Source organism: Adiantum capillus-veneris, chromosome 23, assembly GCF_014529385.1.
Source record: "Adiantum capillus-veneris isolate H3 chromosome 23, ASM1452938v2, whole genome shotgun sequence".
NCBI lineage: Eukaryota > Viridiplantae > Streptophyta > Polypodiopsida > Polypodiales > Pteridaceae > Adiantum > Adiantum capillus-veneris.
The window spans coordinates 132,785,880-132,805,931 of NC_140953.1; the positions used below are offsets into that span (position 1 = coordinate 132,785,880).

The 20,052-nt window shown below is 39.7% G+C and overlaps 1 pseudogene; it reads left to right on the forward strand.

Annotated features, from left to right (window-relative positions):
* The first annotated feature begins 9,753 nt into the window (after positions 1–9,753).
* LOC147428593 (large ribosomal subunit protein eL19x pseudogene) lies at positions 9,754–10,374 on the forward strand (annotated as a pseudogene).
* The last annotated feature ends 9,678 nt before the right edge of the window (positions 10,375–20,052 follow it).

The window sequence follows — 20,052 nt, forward strand, 5'->3', positions numbered from 1 at the left end:
GAATATTTTTATTTTATTGTAGAATAGATTGCAATTTAGAAACAATTATTGTGTAATTCTTTTTAAGAAAGAAATACAAAAATGTTTTGTCACTTTGAAATTGATTCAATGGAGGCCCAACGCCAAATGTCCGGATATCCTCTTTTCTTTGGAGAGCCTGGAGAGGATGCAGAACTATGTTTAGCAAATTTCAAGATGTCTTGCCGTATTAAGAGGATAGTAACTGATCAAGAACATGTAGAAATGTTTGAGGTGGTCCTTAGGAAAGATTCTAGCACTTGGTTTGACTCTTTGCTTGAAGAAGTTAAAGGGAATTACACGGAAGTTGTGAATCATTTCAAGAGATACTTCTTTGATCCCCAGAACACTCAAAAGCTATGGCAAGACATTGTTTCTCACAAACAAAAATACTTAGACAACTACTACATGTATAAACAAGAGTTTCTACATCTTTGGGATATATGGGTGAGAAATGTTGCTAACCCTGGTCATGGTGCAGAGTTACTAAAGAAGGAGAGGTTCATAGCCGGTCTCTTTGCCACACTCAAGATAAAAGTTGAGGCGGGTGCACCTGCTACCTTTGATGCAGCTGAAACTAGGGTTGTTGAGAAGTATAGGAAATTCAAGTGTCTAAGAGGAGAGGTTCCAATAGAAGGTCCTATACCTAAGGGAAAATTGAAAGCATCAACATTTAGAGAGATTCCTAAGGTAACAACAGAGGTAATTGAAAAGTTAAATGAATCCTTAAGTAACTTGTCAATTTACCTTGCACAAACTGTAGGTCCCAAGGGACAAGCAAAGAAGTCAAAAGAGCAAGAGCCACCACGATCTAGGAGAGTTTTCCAATGTTGGAATTGTGGAGAGTATGGTCATGGGATGTATAATTGTCCTTGGACCCGTGGGGAGCCAGGGAGACCTAACTTGAATTACCCAATGATGAATGCAGGTGAAGGAACTAGTGAACAACCACGGCTTCTACAAAGGCCAAATGGATCAAGACCACCTCCACAATGAGGGGAAGGAGTTCCACCTTGCCATATCCAAATGTGCATGTGGTAGAGGTGACAAATTTCAATGAGGTGGACATGGAAGCAAATGGCATTAAGCGTGGCAATGGAAAAGGTAAGGAGAAAGAAGGAGTCACGTCACAAAGTGACCATGGATGAGGAAAGAAGGCAAAGGAGACCAAGGAAACCAAGAGGACTCGACGTCGTATCAACCTCCAAGACTTCCCTCTTGGACATGGTATGGCTCCGTACAACTTGTTGGAAGACACGAGAGGTAAGGGTCCTGATATCTCATGGCCTCAATTTCTTGCATTATGCCCACAAGTTAGGAGGGATCTAGGAGAAAGGTAAAAGAGAGTGTGCTTGTTATTGTAAAAACTGCACAAGCTGAAATGAATGAGGATATTACACCGGTGCTGGACTGTTACATCAAAGGAAAATTGGTTAGGAAAGGTCTAGTGGATGGGGGTGTACAAATTTGCATCATGACAGAGGGACTCATGCAAAGACTAGGCATGCACATCCATGAGACACCTAAAATCAAAGTCATGATGGAAAACAATAGCAAGGCTAGGTGTGTAGGCATTTGTAAAAATGTTTTTGTGGAGGCCTTTGGCATTAAGAAGGCGGTGGATTTTTATGTTATGTCGACCCCCGGGGGATTCATCGTGGGAAACTTACCGCACCACGTAAGTGCAGGAGAGGGGTTTTTTTTTACAAGATACATAAGCATATAAGTTAGGGGCAGGTCCCCAATAATTTATCTCCCAAGCTTAAAAATAAGGGAGGGGGTATCATATTTATGGGATTGGGGGGGCGGGGAGAAGTGAGAAAAGGGAAAAATGAGAGGAAGATTTTGTGTTTCAAAATCATGGCTTCCCAAAAGAGTCTGCCCTCAAACTTGTGAGTCAATAGCTACAAAGATACATGAAATAACTAACATTGCTTTGTATCAATTGCTTTTTTTGTGATTATAGTTCATTTATTGAGGGATGAAAGCTATAAAGAATTTGTATAAATGCAAATTTACATGGAGAACCTATCACAAATTTATAACCATTTTTTTGAGTAATTTAGATGGGTCAGATTTGGATCAACAAAAGTGGTTTCTTAGTACATTGCCAGTCACTATGCTATATGCTCTTTGAATAGTTTTACTCAGTTAGACCATGTGAGACCTAAATTTTATATGTAAGATAGGGGTATGATAATGTTCAGCATTGATTGTCCTATAAGCGTAGAAAGGGGGGTTGTATTCCCTAATATGAGTCGTATATAGGGGTTTTATCAAAGTTGTCCGCTCGCAGGTGGCGTCCCGTTTTGTATAGAGAGTGAATCCCCCGGGATATCGACCAAGAAAAGTGGCTATCCATTTATCCTTGGAAGACCATGGCTAATGAAAATACGAGCTTTGGAGGATTGGGAGAGTGGGAAGCTAATTTGTAGGAATGACAATCATAAGAAGGTTGTCTTTGACATGAAGGAGCAATGCCAAGAGGAGCTCCATGAAGAATCATCTCAAAGTGAGACGGAAGAAGATTGGATTGATAACACTTCAGAAGAAGAAAGTAGCGGCACCATTACTGAAGGGGGAGTCTTCCATTGAAGTCATGGGGGTAAGGTTTAAGCCAACCAACCAAGAGACCCCTTGTCAAGGTTTGGAGGAGGTAGGTTCCCAAGAGAACCAAAATGTGGAAGATGAAGGAATGTTAGAAGGTATGTTGTCTACAACACTTACAAAGGATGAAAGAGAGGAGTTCAAAGGTGTGTTAAGGAAATTTCCTAAGCTTCTTGCTAAAGAATACACCGACGTGTGTGGAGTAGATGATGTTCAACACAAGATCGAGCTAAAGCTAGAGGCCAAACCTAAAGCTCAAAAGCTACAAAGGCTAGGAGTCATCAAGGAGCAGGCTTTACTTAAGGAGGTAATAAAGCTTCTAGTAGCAGGTTTTATTTATCCAGTGGAGAATTTGAAGTGGGTCTCTCCCGTTGTTGTCACCCCCAAGAAGAACTGCAAGTGGAGAGCGTGTGTGGATTACCGTGCACTAAATGAGGCAACAAAAAGAGATCACTTTCCCCTCCCATTTCACGATGACATACTAAATGAGGTAGCTGGTCATGAGAAGTACATCGTGTGTGATGGCTACGCGGGTTACTTTCAAATAGGTATCACATTGGAGGATCAGTTGAAAACAACCTTCATCACTCCTTGGGGTTGTTATGCTTTCAGAGTCATGCCATTTGGCCTGACAAATGCTCCTGCAACCTTCCAATGCTTCATGAACATGGTGTTTCAAGAATTATTTGGAAAGTCCATTAGGGTTTTTATTGATGATTTTTGCATTTATAGCTCAAAATCATTGCATCTGCAAAAGGTAGAAGAGGGTTTAAAGAAACATTACGACATGGGAGGTCAACTCAACCCTGACAAGTGCCACATAGGTGAGGATGAAGTGATCTTGCTTGGTCATAAAGTTTCTTACAAAGACATCGAGGTGGATCCTTCAAAGTCAAAGGCTCTTATTGAGTTACCATCACGGAAGAGTCTTAAGGATGTCATCTCATTCATTCAAAAGGTGAAGTATATGTCACACTTCATTCACTTAGCCTCAGAGTTACTTCACCCTTTGCAAAAGTTGACACAACAAGTCGAGTTTGTTTGGCCTCATGAGCTTGAAGAATATTTTTGTCACATCAAAGTCATTCTGTCAGAGCTACCAACACTCATGCCTCCTTGTTGGGAGTACACATTCTTTGTTAGCTCTAGTGTTGAGAAAGAAACAATTGGTGCTATTTTGCTACAACAAGATCCCTAGAGTACCAGGATGCGACCCATCTACTTTGCTAGTAGGGTCATTAATGTTTTGGATAGAGGCTACACGGAGGCAGAACTCATGATGCTTTATCTCATGTTTGCGGTGAGAAAGTTTAGATCCTACTTGCTACCAAAACCTTTTGTAATTCTCACTGCAAAAAATTTGTTCCCTTGGGTGTCATCTCAAATGAATCTTAGCACTAGAATCTCAAAGTGGATTATGGAGTTGCAAGAGTTTCAATACTCTTTCAAGGTAGAAGATAGTGTGCATGCACAATTGGCAGGGATTCTCACTTATAGGGTACATGAAAAGGAGATTAAGGTTCCTGAAGTAAAGACCCTACCATTGCCACCACCCAGAAGTATTCCTAACTCTTTTACCTTGTTCTTTGATGGAGCTTTTTGACGAGTCACAGGAAAAGCAGGGGGAGGGCTAGTGTTGCTCAACCCAAGTGGAGAGGTTGTCATGAAAGAGAAGGTCAATCTACCAGGTTCAACTAGCAGCAATGAAGCAGAATACGACACACTACTTCATGGTTTAAAGGTGTGCATTGGCCAAGGTATACAACGTCTCATGGTAAAGGGGGATGCACCTCTTATTGTGAAACAGATTTTAGGCATTTGGGCATGCAAGAATGAAAGCTTAAGGACAAAAGTTCATGCCATTTGTAGGTTGTTTGATCAATTTGAGGAAGTGCAACTACATCATATTCCTAGGAAACAAAATGAAGATGCTGATTTACTTGCACAACAAGCCGTTACATATGTTGAGAAAGAAGTGCAAGTCATCATGGTGGTTGCAGTTGTCAAGCAACCGAGATACCATGGTTTGGAGTCATTGGCTCCCATTATTGGCTACATTTTGGAGGGCGAGTTTCCACAAGAATTCACTAAAGCTCAAAAGAGGAGACTCATAAAGAAGGCAAGTTTCTATCTCTTCCTAGAAGGATCCATCTATCAAAGAGAAAATGATCAAGTGTCCAGAAGAGTACCAACTATTGAGGAAATTCCAGCCATTTTAAAATGTTTGCAGGAAGAGGCATGTGGTGGTCATTTTGACCAAGAATTAATTGTGAAGAAGATTTTGCTTGCGGGGTATGTTTGGCCAAGCTTGCATGTGGATGTCCAACCTTGGTGTAAAAGTTGTCACAATTGTCAGGTAAATGGAAATAAAAGGTTGGTGCATGGTCCAAGGCAAATAGTGCTTGCAAATGGACCCATTGAAAAATAGGGCGTTGATACTATGGGTCCTCTCCTAGAACAAAAAATGGTAAACTCTACATTCTAGTGGCTGTAGATTACATGACTAGGTGGGTAGAGGCTCAAAGTGTAGCAAGGGTAAATGGAAAAATAGTGAGCAGGTTTGTCTACACTAATATTTGTTGTAGATTTGGCACACCTCTAGAGATTGTTTCGGATAATGGTCCAGGGTTCAAGAAGGGTTTACTAACAAAAGTTTGTGAAGAGCTTCACATTCTACATCATCATAGCACACCCTACTACCCACAGTCAAATGGTTTGGTGGAGAAGGCTAATGGTGTAATTGCAGGCATCATTAGAGAGATGGTGCAAAACAAAACAAACTTTATGGGATGACTTCTTGGATGGTGCCTTGTGGGCATATCAAACCACATATAGGGAGGCAACAGAGTTCACGCCATTTCACTTGGTATATGGTCAAGAGGCTTTGCAGCCTATCGACCTCAACATCCCAACAATACAACTTCATGGAAAAGGTGCACAAGATGATCAAGAGGTATGGATGGATCGACTTCTTACACTATTGGATCTTGAGTGGAAAAAGAAGCAACTTACGAGTGCTACAAAAGAAAAGCTACATAAGCAAACGAGAAGGCTTGGCAAGAAACTCAAGGACAAAGGCATCAAGGAAGGAGAGCTTGTGCTAAGGTATGACAATAGACTTGACAACCGTTTTAATGCCAAGTTTGAAACTAGATGGCAAGGGCCATACATAGTCAAAAAGGCTTTCAATTCAAGTTACTATCAGCTTATGGACTTGAATGGTAAAGAACACTCCAAGAAGGTAAACGGGTATCACTTGAAGCACTATTTGACTCGCCTTCTACCAAAGGATCTACCAAAGATCTGTCAAAAGACAGTTATCTCATGTAAGTATTGTTCCATGAATCATGAGTATAACTCCAGCCAAAATGAAAAGAAGCCACACAATGAAAATCCTGTCAAGGGACCAGATATCATAGACGACTCAAAAGCACTCTCTTTGCAAAAGATGCTTTATGATGGTACATGAATATACCATCATCCTGGGAGGGCTAATGATAGCCGTTTTTCAGCTCTCCGTAATTGCCATACTGAGTTATCTCACCCTACCAAAATCACATAAACACTGTGGCTATTCTTACATTTTCATTGTACATAGACGTGTGTGAGTTAGGGGGCTTTTCCCATATCTTCTTAAAACCCTCAGCTAGCTAGTCACTAGGCTAGTTGAGCCACAAAATTTAATAAAATCAAAAACTTAAATATATTATGGCCCATTTGTGTGTATATATTTCATTGTACATAGGGCCTAAATATAGGGGATTTGCATAATTATTTTGGTATCTATTTAAATATTTCTACGTAGGTGTGCGTTATTTTCCTATGTATGCTATGTACATTGACTCACCATTACCATAATCTTTCTTACCTATGTATTCTATAAAAAATCATTTCATGCAAGCTTCTCTTATTTTTGGGCGAGAATCCACTCCAAGGAAAAACCTCAAAAATACCTTTCACCATCAGTCATTGCCTTTCACTAAATTCCTATTTTCTAGAGGTATTTTTTCTTATCTCTTGTAAATAAATATACTTCAATAAAAACAAATGAGGGTCCCCATATTTTCATATATCTTTTTTTTCCATTTTATATTTATATATAGGTGACACTATTCTAGATTCCACGAATTGTTTATACACTAACCTGTTTTTTCATTATATCCATATATTATATTTATGCATAATCCAAAACCATGGATATTTTCAAACCCCTAAGAATCAATTAGTTCATGCTCTCATGCAAGGAGGGGCTCGCCTTTGGAGTCATATGCACATTCAACAAAAAGGGGGCCACTGAAGACTTTTTTGTGAAAAAAAATAGGTATTTAAGTGGGATTTTTTATATCCATCTCCACTCCTAATTTGAAGTGGTAGTCAAAAGAGAAAATGTGGACCAAGAGAGGAATAATCACCTCCAAAATTTTGGTGATTTTTGGAGGCCCCACCGGTGATCTAAGATTTTTTTAGTAGACCCCAGTTTGCCCACTTTTCTCACAAGTAGCCCATAGTCTTTTCTCACTTTCCATACTCAAACATGTACCTTTCATGGTTTCTCTCACTTTCTTCACCACTAACATCCCCTCTTACTCCCATAGCTCTCATATGAGCTCTCCATGTACCGTTACACCATCTCTATGCCTCTCTCTAGTACTTCCAAAGTACAATTCCATCTTACCCCTTCTCTATATACATAACATTCAGCATGTAAACCATGATTAAACTCTGCAAAATTGAGAGATCTCATCAACCAAATTTCCATTTTCATCGTGATAATCAACCTTGGCGGCGGTGTCGTAAAGAAGAGAAGACAAAGAAGAAGATCGATAGTCATTTTGAGAACCTACACAAATAAGTCAAAAACTTCTTTAGGCTTCACCATCACAAGGATTTCCTCACTTCATTCAACCATCCACCCTATTCTACCCATTGTAAATATATCATTAAGTTTCTAGTGATTACTAACACTAACCACTAACATACTAACACAAAATAGCCATTGACCTAACCATAAAAGACACCTCACCTCAAGACATGTGCATAGTAACTCACTGTCTCTCTCTCTCTCTCTCTCTCTCTCTCTCTCTCTCTCTCTCTCTCTCTCTCTCTCTCTCTCTATCCTTCCTTAAAACTCTATTTTCACCTTATCTACCATCAATAATGCTCTCTTTTGAGCCCATGTCCATGAATCAAGCAGACAAAGGAGGCCCGCAATGTTTTGATATTCAAAAAAAATCATAATCCTGATTTGTTAGCTTGTAAATTAGGATTTTCAATAATCTTAATGAGGGGTCTCCAGCCTATAAATAAGCCCCTCTCCTTCTTGTAAAACAATATCCAATATCTCACATAGCACCTCAACACTCTATGCGTGAGGAGAGACTTAGGCGTAGCAACCACTTTGTGAGCTTCACTTTTGGTGTAAGAGAAGCTTTCAAGCTACACATTGCAAGTGAGAGAGCGTGAGTTCAAAAATCTCAAAACCACTATTGTATATGCTCCTCCATCATCAATAAATTGAGTTTTGCTGCATCAAAGGCGTGATTCAACCTTCAAATCTGCGTCCTTTTATTTGTGCAATACAATTTGGTGAATTCAAGGTGACTTGTGTATTTTGAGTTTCTATTGATTGACCTTGTTTTATCAAGTGTTTTAGTGTGTTTTCATTGCCAATTTTGTGTCAATTATAAGAGGGTATTGTGGTGAGAGGTCTCTCACACCGTAAGACAGTGTGTGTGTGTGTGTTGGCAACGTTTATCATTCATTAAGCATTGAGTTAGTTTTGTACAAGCTCTACGATAGCATCATAACGAGCCATCTCCATTTGCGAGTCACAAATAAGGTATTACGCAAGATCCGTTCCTCTCTCTCTTCCCTTTGCTCTAGCTCTCTCTAGTCCATTTTGTGTGTTTCTTGGTGTGAGGTTTCTTGTGTTTGTTTTGTGGTGTATCTTCTTGGTTGTGAAAAAATCTCTCTTGCGTCCTAGTTCACATATCATACTAGGTGGTGCCCCTATCTTGTTTGGGTTTGGCTATGGGTTTGTTGTTTTGTTGTGCTTGTGGTTTCCCCACCCCCAATTGAGCAGCACAGGGGCCTTGCGGGGTGTTTAGAGATCGCCTCTCTTGTTGCCCGCTTTGGACCACCTCACTGTAAGAGTACCATTAACTGGAATTCTAGTTGATGCATTCCCAAAAAGAATGTGAAAAAGAATATGTCCAAAATCATATCATATAGATTTTGAAGTATGAACTCCCATTCAATTCTATCATAGACCTTATCATATGCTCTATAAACCGATTGTTTGTGAGGATATCTTTTAGAAGAGATTTTTTTGCAATTTTGTAGTGCAATGATTAGCATCATATCTTATAAGCAATGAATTATTATGCTCTTTGAATGTTGCACATTGGTGCTAGTACTACTACTTGTAGTCAACTGAGATATTGGCGGCTGTGCAAATTGTATCATAGTAGTGCAAGCTATTGCTCATGCCTCCTGCTTCTTCCCAATATCAGATGGACAATTAGCTCTTGCTTCCTCATTGCATCTGCATGATTTACTACTTGACTTTCACTACAATGTTGTTGCATCTCCTTGGAGCTACGTCACATTAACCAACTGTTGCGGACAGCATATTCTACATTGAATCGGTCATGAGAGATGTTTATGTTTGTTTGCAGATTGTTTTGAAATGCTTACGTCATTAAATTTTCAAATAGTTTATCAATATAGCTGGACAAGGAGTGTGACTAAAGCCAAAGGCTCATCAGACCATGACTTATACTAGTGGAAATATTCCCCAATGCCTTTCCCTTGACATTGAGCTGTCTACCACAAATGTCTCTCACTTCTTCTTTCTCTCTCTCTCTCTCTCTCTCTCAAGAAGAAACTCTCTAAAAGAGCACGGGTCGGTGCGCGCTCTTTCAGAGAGTTTCTTTGTGTGTTTGTGTGTGTGTGTGTGTGTGTGTGTGTGTGTGTGTGTGTGTGTGTGTGTGTGAGAGAGAGAGAGAGAGAGAGAGGGTGGGGGAGGAGGAGGAGGAGAAAAAGAAGAAGAATAAGAAGAAGAAGAAGAAGAAGAAGAAGAAGAGGAAGACCCTTTGTCCCATTAGGACTTCGTGAGAGTGGCTGACCATGTTGTCCCTCAAGCTGCAGAAGCGCCTCGCGGCTAGCATGTTGAAGCGTGGAAAGTGCAAGGTCTGGCTCAATCCCAATGAGGTCAAAAAAATCTCTATGGCAAATTCAAGGAGAAATATTAGAAACCTGGTCAAGGATGTCCTTGTGACTAAAAAACCGACCAAGATACAGTCATGGGCAAGAGCAAGGCATGCTTTGGAGGCTAAAAGGAAAGGCCGTCATTCAGAATATGGTAAGAGGTGGGGTACTAGGGAGGCCAGGCTACCCTCTAAAGTTGTCTAGTTGAGGCAAATGCAAGTGCTTCACTGGTTGCTGAGAAAGTACCGGGAGGCTAAGAATATTGACAAGCATTTGTACTATGATATGTATATGAAGGTCAAGGGTAACGTGTTAAAGAATAAGCACCTACTCATGGAGAGTATTCACAAGTCTAAAGCTCATAAGGCTTGTGAGAAGACACTGTTTGATTAGTTTGAAGTGCGTAGAGCTAAGGCAAAAGCTATCAAGGAACAAAAAAGTGCCAGGAGGGAAGAGCGCTTCGCACAGGGATTGAGTACTGAAGCAGCACCAGCCATCCTTGTAGCTGCCTCTTAGGCCACCAAGAAGTCCAAGAAGTGAGCAGCATAGCAAGATTTAGGTAAGAGTTGTGACTTGATAGTACTTAAATAGAGATCTTGGACCTTTGAGCTTGTGTAATGAGATACAATTTTTGCTTTACTCTTGAAAGCATGACTATTGCAAGCCTAAAAGGGTTTGCATTTTGCAATTTTCCCCCGTCTCTTTCTTTGACTATTGGTTATTGTTGCCGAGACTCTTACTATGTCTTTTATGTTGTTTCCAAAGGGAGGAAGGAGAAGAAGAAGAGAGTTTAACGTCGTAAAAAGCTATCCCAAGAGACCTTAAAAATCTAGCCAGCGAGGAGAGAGCGAACTGCAATTTAGCAGTCGCGCCTCTCCAGAAGTCTTCTTTTACTACCTCTACCCATCCCCAACAAAAGTTTTGAATTGTTGCCTCACAGGAGCGTGTGCTCTCCCTCCCCCAACAACCACCACGATTCTTCACACTGGATGCTTAATTGGTTTGGTAAAAACCTACTCAAGCTGCAACACCAAAAAGGATGGTACAACAAGAGATTAGGTCGGGCTGCGTTAACATGCAAAATCTCTAGTTGTGACAGAGTACAAGGTCGCGTGATGCACATCAGCACAGTGTTGACCCTACAACATGCATGATCTCTGCCTCCTCAGCCTCTTCCCTTCCAGCCTGAGTCCCTCGCGCATATACGATCCCTCCTCTCTCTCTCTCTCTCTCTCTCTCTCTCTCTCTCTCTCTCTCCCCCCCCCCCCCCCCCCCCTCTCCATCTCTCTCAATATCTTTTTTTAAAAAGTCCACGCTGGTGCAGGCTCTTTCATAGTCTTTTTTTTAAAGAGATTGAGATAGAGCGAGGAGAGAGAAAGAGAGGGGAGGGGTTGGAAAAAAAAACCTAGGTTTAGTATAATCACACCTGCAGATTTTGAGATTTACCTCTAAATGTTAAATTTGAAAGTGAGAAAACCCTACAAATTTAGAGAAATTTAGCATCATTTGATGTAAAAACCTTCAAATTTAGTTAGTTTACCAGTAAAATTTCTCTTAGGTAGGTTTGCTAAGTTTTTAGAACATAGTTTTTTTTTAGCACTGGTCCCTGCCTGTACGTAAAAGAGCTCGAGTCTCTTTTAAAGAGATTTTTTTGAAGGGTTTTGTTTATACTATATAGTTGCTAAAATTGACGACAGTTAAACTTGAGGACCTTCTTGCCTCATCTATTGTGAGTTTCCTATTCCTTCAAAACCAAATTTTGTCAATGATTAGGGACCTTGAGATTTACCTTTCCTAGACAACACGTGGCACAATGTTGTTTGTTGTAGCACAACCAACCTCCCAGTAACCCCTTGGAGGGGGTTACCTTATGGGTGCTAAGGACTTATGCTTGGGCCACATCATTATACAAGAGGACAGATGCAATGCTAGACTACCATCCATTTGAATTGCTATGAGGCACTGATAAATGCACAACTCCCAAACAGTAGATAGAGTACAAACAAAAATGGAGGGCTAAGCCGCATTAGGAAAAGCACTTCAAAGGAGTACAATGAAAATCATACACCATGGCTCTAAGAAGTGTATTTAGCATAGGGGCATCACACGTTGGGTGAGTAATCTGGGTCGAGGCATGATGGACAACTCAGCAGACTAGGGACCTCGAGCAATCTAGGAACTTTGAGTTATGCTCATATAAACATGGAGGATTTAAGAGAAGGTTTTTACACTAAATTTATCTTGTAGGTTTATTTACCTTGTACTTTGAATTTTGAAGATAAATCTCAAAATATGTAGGTGAAATTACACTAAACCTAGGTTTCTATCGATATGGGCAGGTGAAAGAGAACTAGCATGTGGACAAAGTTGTCATAATAAAATTGTTCATTGCTTTATCAACCTTGCATACTCTTCTATCAAAGCACTCTTTATAATCCCCCACCATTACCACCTCCCTTGACACGTTTGTTGCCACCACCTTTGGAAACACCACTAACTCCCCCCCGATAGAAGGCTACCTATGATGGTGTGATCCAAACTTTAACATATACCATGGTGTGGATTTTATCAAAATAATAGCCTCATTGCAATAATAGAATTATTTTCAAGTTTCCACCATTTTCTCTAGAGTAACTTAAAATGCATAGTATGTTATCGTATACCAACCCACAATAACATGAGGTAGAGAAAGAGAAAGGACAAGAAGAAGAAGAAGAAGAAGAAGAAGAAGAAGAAGTGAAGAGAAGATCAAGCTCCCAGACTCTCCTTATTCATGAGATTTGTTCGCGTGGCAACAACCTTACTCTTTTAGTGTAAGTCTCGTGGTCCTACATGTAGGGATGTAGGAATAGGAGAATTATATCTATTGGAATCATGGTGCCACTATTCTCAACAAGGATCAATGTGGTAGAAATGAGCTTCCAATACCTGTGGGCAACTAGTTCCAAGAAGAGGAATATGAACATGCCATTATATGGGCTCCAATTGTTCTAGCCCATGAAAGGAAACATTCTACCAAACCCTTGTTCAAGGGGTTTTTTTTGTCAAAAAATTGTGGTTGTTTTACCATTAAAAGTAGGTGTAATCTTGTTTTAGTTTTTTTTTTGTGTGCTTGAAGTCACCTAAAAAATCGTGTGGTTTTTGTTTTGTATAGTGTGCCTTGGTCAGTCTTGCTTGTTTTAGGAATTGCTCAAAAAATCTCGCTCAAGATTTGAGATTCCTCAAGGGGAACTATAAGGAAGTTGTTGATCATTTCAAGTGATAATTTTTTGACCCCCAAAACACTCTAAAGCTTTGACAGGGCATTGTTTCTCACAAGAAACAAGACTTAGATGACTATTACATATACAAACAAGAGTTTTTGTGTCTTTGGGCTATATGGGTGAGAAATGTTGCTAACCTTGGTGATGGTGCAGAGTTCCTAAAGCAGGAGAGGTTCATAGCTAGTCTCTTTCCCACACTCAAGATAAACGTTGAGATGCATGCACCTGCTACCTTTGATGCAGCTGAAACTAGGGCTATCGAGGAAAGCTTAAGTGCCTAAGGGGAGAGGTTTCAATAGAGGTTCCTAGACCCAAGGGAAAATTACAATCATCAAATCTAAGACCATATTAGGTACTATGGTAAAAAACTCGCATTATGGGAATCTTCAAATCAAGCATATTCGTGTAATTTGGGAATTTCCCACTTAAAGTTGGAAAAAATGAGGTAACTATATTCATCTATCGTTGGTAGCTATAGATGATAATATTATAAATTGTGGTGTTGATAAACACCAGAACTTAAGAGAATACATAGGAAGGAACTAGAAGAAAACCATGAATTGATTACATCAAAAAAGATACAATTACCGATCTTTTTTATAAAATTGAGTAGTACAATGACATTATAAACTCCCATATATTTGTTCCTCATTTGATGCCATATTAAGTGTTTGATTCAAACATGGTTGATGTGCACGGGCCAGCCCTTCTTTGGCTTTTAGAGCATGCCTTTCAGGAATTTTAATTCTAGAAAATGTCCTTTGTTTATTTGGTTTCCAAGACCAAACAATTGTATCAACATTTTCCCACACTTGTGGGTCCTTATAATTTATAGCTCAAAAACACTTCCAACAATTGGTGTAAGCTTGAGCATCAGTCATACCACTCTTTCCAGCACAAGGTTCCTAATATTGAATCAAAATATATCTATATTTTGGTGATGTAGGCTTTTTGTCAATGCCTGACAAAGCCATGGCAAGCCAAACAGGATACATTTCTGTGTCACTTGGAAGTAGCATTACAAAGTCACCCCGTTGCACATCAATCATGGGGTCAAATTCTTCCCTTGGTCTATCTAGTTGAGGTCCACAAGAATGACCATTCAAGTTTTCCAAGCCTAAGAACCTCTATGTCTCTTGTTGAAAATTCATCACATTATTTTGTAATTAATGCTGCTCCTCAATTTTTGGCCAAAAATGTTCATACAACAATGCCTCTGATCTGATTTTGTTTCCAATCTCATCAATCAACTTACTTCAATAATCTATCACAGTTCTATTGTACCTTGGCACACTTATACCACCCTAAATTTTGCCAAAACCTCATGTAATTCTTTAGTCCTAGAATCACTTCCCCATGGGCGTTAAGATATTGCGCCATTGGTACCAAAGTAGGATTTCCTTGGTGGTAACATTGGATTCCCTTCACTGTCTGTTTTCCAAAGACAAATACTTCCACTCCAATATGAAGCACCTACATGTGCCTTATATTGCATCACTGGTGTTTGATCTTGCATAAAGAACCTAAATTGAAATGGTTTGGAGTGACCAACAAGTATCTCTTGTCCATCACAAAGTAGCAATCATAGTATTTCTTGAAATCAGGAACCTTAGTGGGCAAGAATGGAGCTGGAGATAAAGATGAGCTAGTTCTTAGTGTATCCATCAAGTGTGGCAAAGTATAAGTTTGTATAACTCTCAACTTCTTTGAAAACTTGCTAAACATAGCATCTATGTCCTCATGTGTATGTCCAACCATTAAAATCCTAGCTAGATGGTTTTGAAAACCGCCCTTGCAACAAGCAATGACAAGTAAGAAAATAAATATAGGTTTTTATTCTCCCTAGCACAATTATCAAGTTGTAGCAATAAGTTCTCTAGAAACTTGCGGAATGTTGACACAAATTATACTCTTCTTCAATTTCAGGTGATTGAACATTAGGCTCTTTTCCGTCACTCTTGTTGTCGTAGTCCAAAACATCCCTTATGTTCAAAGCATATAGTAGTTAAATATTGCTCCTCAGAAGCCCATTTTTTACCAAATCACCAAGTGGATGCTTATCCATCCTTTCTAAGTTGTGTAGAAAATTGTAAGGTTTGGATTAGCTGGTCACAGGCCATTCAAAACAAAGTTTCCAATGACCTTCTCCATGTCCATGAGTGATCTTGCCAATTAGTGCCACCTGCAAATAGTAACCTGAAGCCACATACTTGGGAACAATGCAGAGTCTTGGAATTTTTGTCTTCTTTTTATCCATATTATCATGAATTATGCATATATATTTATCTGGTTGAGTTTGTGAAAATGTGCGACATGCATAATAGAGGTTTCTGCAACTCTTTTGTTATGCCATGTGAACTTCTCTCTCCCTCAAGAGGAGAGCTCTTTCTTTGAGGTTAGGTTTGGCTTCCAGTATTTATTTGAGCTACAAATATTCTACTTAGAGAAATCACTTGTCTTTGTTAGGTGACACGTGGCTACTCTTTGTTCCAAATTCTACCAAAAGAAGACTGGGAAAGCTTCTTCTCATACCCCCGGGGGATTCACCACTTATAATAAGGACATGTCACCTGCGTGCACCAAATTCCCCTTTTTAACCCCTATATACGGGACCATCCTTTGTAAAATGCACCTTTTCTCCGCTTTATAACCCCCCTATTGTACACTCACGTGATACCATACAATAAAACTTAGTGAATCCCCCGGGCTCATACCCCATTTGTTCAAATGTCGTGTTGATTTCACTTGAAATATCCACTTGTTTGTATGCTGATGGAATTACCAATTGAGTGTCCCTTGAACCATCCAACATTGTTCTACTTCTATGTGGCATCTTATCAGAGTTGTTATCCACAAATCCATTGATCAATGCTCTTGCTAATCTAGTATGTTGAAGTCCTCTTCTCAATGAACATGTGTTTCCATGCACATATTGGCGCACACCGTTCTCAAAGTTTTCCTTGTAGCGGTAAAACGATGTCTTTGGTATTCCATGTAGCTCATACCATGCCCTACAACAAACAATAGTACCATTTATCTTGAACTAGTACCGCACCTTCTCATCTTTTTGATAGCATATAGAGAGAACATCATAAACATAGTCTGTTCGTGTCTTTTGAGATTCTCCCCAAAATTCTTTTCATAACCTCAACACAATATCACGATTTGCAGACTAGAAACATTTTTTTGCACAACAATCAATACATGAAACCCTTTGAACCAATTCGGCTGATAGATAAAACCTAGAAGCTGGTTGTGCTTTTTCTTTTTGCATCCTATTGATGAAAGTGTATCGTCTCTTCCTTGAACATTGAACAACATTACCCTCATGAATTATTTGAGAATTATCTTCATCAGCGTCTACATATTCACTTCGAGTATGCATTCCATCAATTGGAAGAAAGCGTTGTGCAATGGGCTCCCATCCAACATTGTTGTTTGTTTGATAGGACATTTCACTAACATAATGCTACCCATTTCAACCACATTCTCATTGATTTCATTTGATCTTTCAATGGCCACACCCACACAATCAAGACCAAGTTCCTGGAAGTTGACATAATCATGTGAAAATACATATAAAATGGTTCCCGCATTGACAATGTGCATCTTTGTCTCATCCTTTAAAAGAACCCTTTGATTTTTCCAAGATTCTCGTATCGATGTTTCAAAATCTGGGTTTGTCATTGGTATTGTAGTTGTAGCATTTTCATCCACATTCTCCTCTTCCTCATCACCATTGTAGTTTGTTATTGATATTGCATTTGTAGCTTGTGCATCAACATGATCCTCTTCCTCATCATTGTAGCTTTGCATTGGTCCAAGTAAGCTGGCATTCACTATGATATACTGTATTTGAAACTTTGGCCACTGAATGGCCCTCCAAAGTGATCCTTGGAGGGAATTAGTATCCATTGTAGGAAAAGGAAGGACCACATCCTTGAAGCATTCCTCCACTAGTATGGATACATTTCCTTGGCCTATCTTTATACCACCACAAGTGGAATATTCATTTCCTTGAAGCATTCCTCCACTAGTATAAATACATTTCCTTGGCCTATCTTTATACCACCACAAGTGGAATATTCATCGGCTCTACACACACAACCAACACCATCAACTTCATTGTCAAATATCATGTGCACTCTCTCCAAATTGAAAGTCCATCCTGCAAATGACAAGATTCAATTATTAATTGAAAAATCAAGTAGAAATTATGTCAAAATTACATACAAAAGAATGTTTAAAAAGTCAAAATTAAAAACCACAATCTACTTATTACAATGCACTATAGGTTAAAAAAGTGGTGGCGATTTTGTGACCAAATAATTCATGATACTTTAGGTTGAAGAAAAGGTGTAGTATTCAGGTGGTCATAATGGATAAGTATGGTAAAAAATACTCTCCTATGGATCGTAAGGAGCTAGAAAAATATACATATTTTGGGGGACCACTCCACCAATACTATGTAAATTATGAAGAAGTGACCGGAAACTAGGAATGTAAGTCTAGTAAGAACCAGAGTGGAAGATTCTTTTGGACATGAAAATTTTTTGAACACAGGGCCTATGGGATCAGCGGGGTCTAGGGCTTCTATGAACACACATAGAGGCAGTGTGGCACCTCACGTGATTTACACAACTAGAATCCCTCTAACTATCACATGAGATCAACTTGATGAACGTATAGCAGATAGGATACCAATTATAGTGCTAAGGGGAGATTATGAACCTAGAGAGACCACACCAAGAGGACCAAGGGTGGTGAGAATGGTTGCAGAGTCCAAACATATGCGACCATCTCAAGTGGAAAAATGTGTACCCAAAAAGTATAGTGGATCGGGAGATCCGTATGCTCATGTTTTGATCTTCAAACAAGTGTTGAGGGTGGAGCAGGTAACCAATTTCCATACTCAATATGAAGGTTTTGGGTTGACTCTAGAAGGAGTTGCTTTGACTTGGTTTCAACCTTTAAACAACCTATAGTTCCCACGTATTGAGCAACTTCTCTAAGAATTCACTAAGGAATTCTCAAAGAGAGGAATTAAACATAATACTGTCTCCCAGATCTATGCATTTAGACAAAAGGCGAAGGAAAAGGTGAAGGAGGCCTCGCTTCGATTCAAGTAGTACATAGAGAGATGCCTTGCTAGAGAACTACCTCAAGATGAGAGACTATCAATCCTTTTCATAGAAGGATTGTGAAATGACACTCTCAAAAAAGACTTGCACTTAAAGGCATGTGTTACTTCTGAGAAAATCATGAAAGAGGTGTTGTATCTGGTAGACAATTGCAAGGCATATGGAGAGGTGATATAAGACAGAGACCAAGGGATGAGTAGCACCTCTTCAACCACTAGTGAGTCCACAATGAAACTAGGCAGGCGAAACCCAATTGTGTCGGATGTTGATCAAATGATCAGAAGGATAATCCAAGGAAACAGGACAAACCCAAACACGCGACAACTGCCCACCCAAAAATGTGACACTTGTGGAGGAGATTATCCAACTTAGTGGTGCAACCTTCAACAGAGGTCAGGAGTAAACATATCACGTGTACTGAAGTGGTGTGGCACTGAAAAAAAATGGACAAACCATTAAATCCACAAATGTTTCTATAATAGAAACTATGTTAGAGAGAGACAATATGGGCCACATGAAGGTCAGTAGTTTCCACTCCCTCCAAGATACCAAGTAGGGCCAAATAATGCAATCCAAGGGTAGGAAAAACCTCAACCTGTGTTGGGGCATCAACCTCCTTTACCCCAAGAAAAACGGGCCATTATGAGGATTCCTCATCCTGTAGAAGCACCTTCTGATAGAGTATGGCCCAGGTAGTTTCATACCAAGAGAATCTAGACAATACCTATGAGAGAGGGTTTGAAAAAAATGCATATTCTTTGGAGGGACAAATTCTATGGATGGTTCCTGAAGAGATGCAAGAGCCCTCATACATAGCACAACCAACAAAAAACCATTACTTGGTCGATGAAAATATGCTTATGTTCATGGCCTAGGGGATATCCTCCTAGAATAGGACAACCATTGGGTCCTCCACAAGCTTCTCCACCAGCTATAGGACCATGCTATGAATGCGGTGGTGATCATTGGGCAAGAAGTTGTCCACACAAATAGGAACAAATCAAACTTTTTGGGTTCTGTGAGGGGTGTACAAATGACCATCTCATTCCACATTGTCCAAAAAAACCTGATAACAAGGAAAAAGCATCCATGAACAAAATTGGAATTGTACCAAGCTCAAGTGGATCAAAAACAGAACCAACCATTCCGATAAATGCGATAACAAGAGCCCAAGCACATGAGGCTATAAGGAATGCCCCAGCCCGCCAAACCAAGATAGAAAATTTATATGTTAGAACCCCTAGGAAATCTTGGAAGGCAAAGCGACACTAGATAAAAGCCAAAAGAGAGAAAGAAAAAACGGTTTTGGAAATCAAATTGCTACAAATAGAGAAACAATTGAGGATGGAAAGAGACCTTAAGGAAAAAGGCAATATAGCAAAACCATCAGCAATACCGTCGGGAGGATCTGTCTTAGTGGACAAGGTCTTTGAGCCCTTGGACGCGCTCATAAAAGCTTACATGCTAGGTTAAGACCTAATCAAACCCACGAGGATAGGTGGTTAACGTACCCTCACCCGGGGTATGAGAAAAAGAGATTAAAGATGTGCAAGGAGCTCATCCAAGCCACTCAAGCTCTTATGAAACCACTTGTTCTAACTACTCCAAAGACTGAGGTGTTAATCCTCAAAAAAATTCTCAAGAGTTAAAGGAGCGGGGAATTGGATATGGAGACCAAACAGATTCTGTAAAGGAAACGCCCTTGAATACAAGGATAGTATCCAGTACAATAGATGGAATGTATTTTCAAGCACCTCTACCAATTCCTGAAGTGGAAGAACAATGGCCATAAAATTTGTGGGAGCATATCCAAA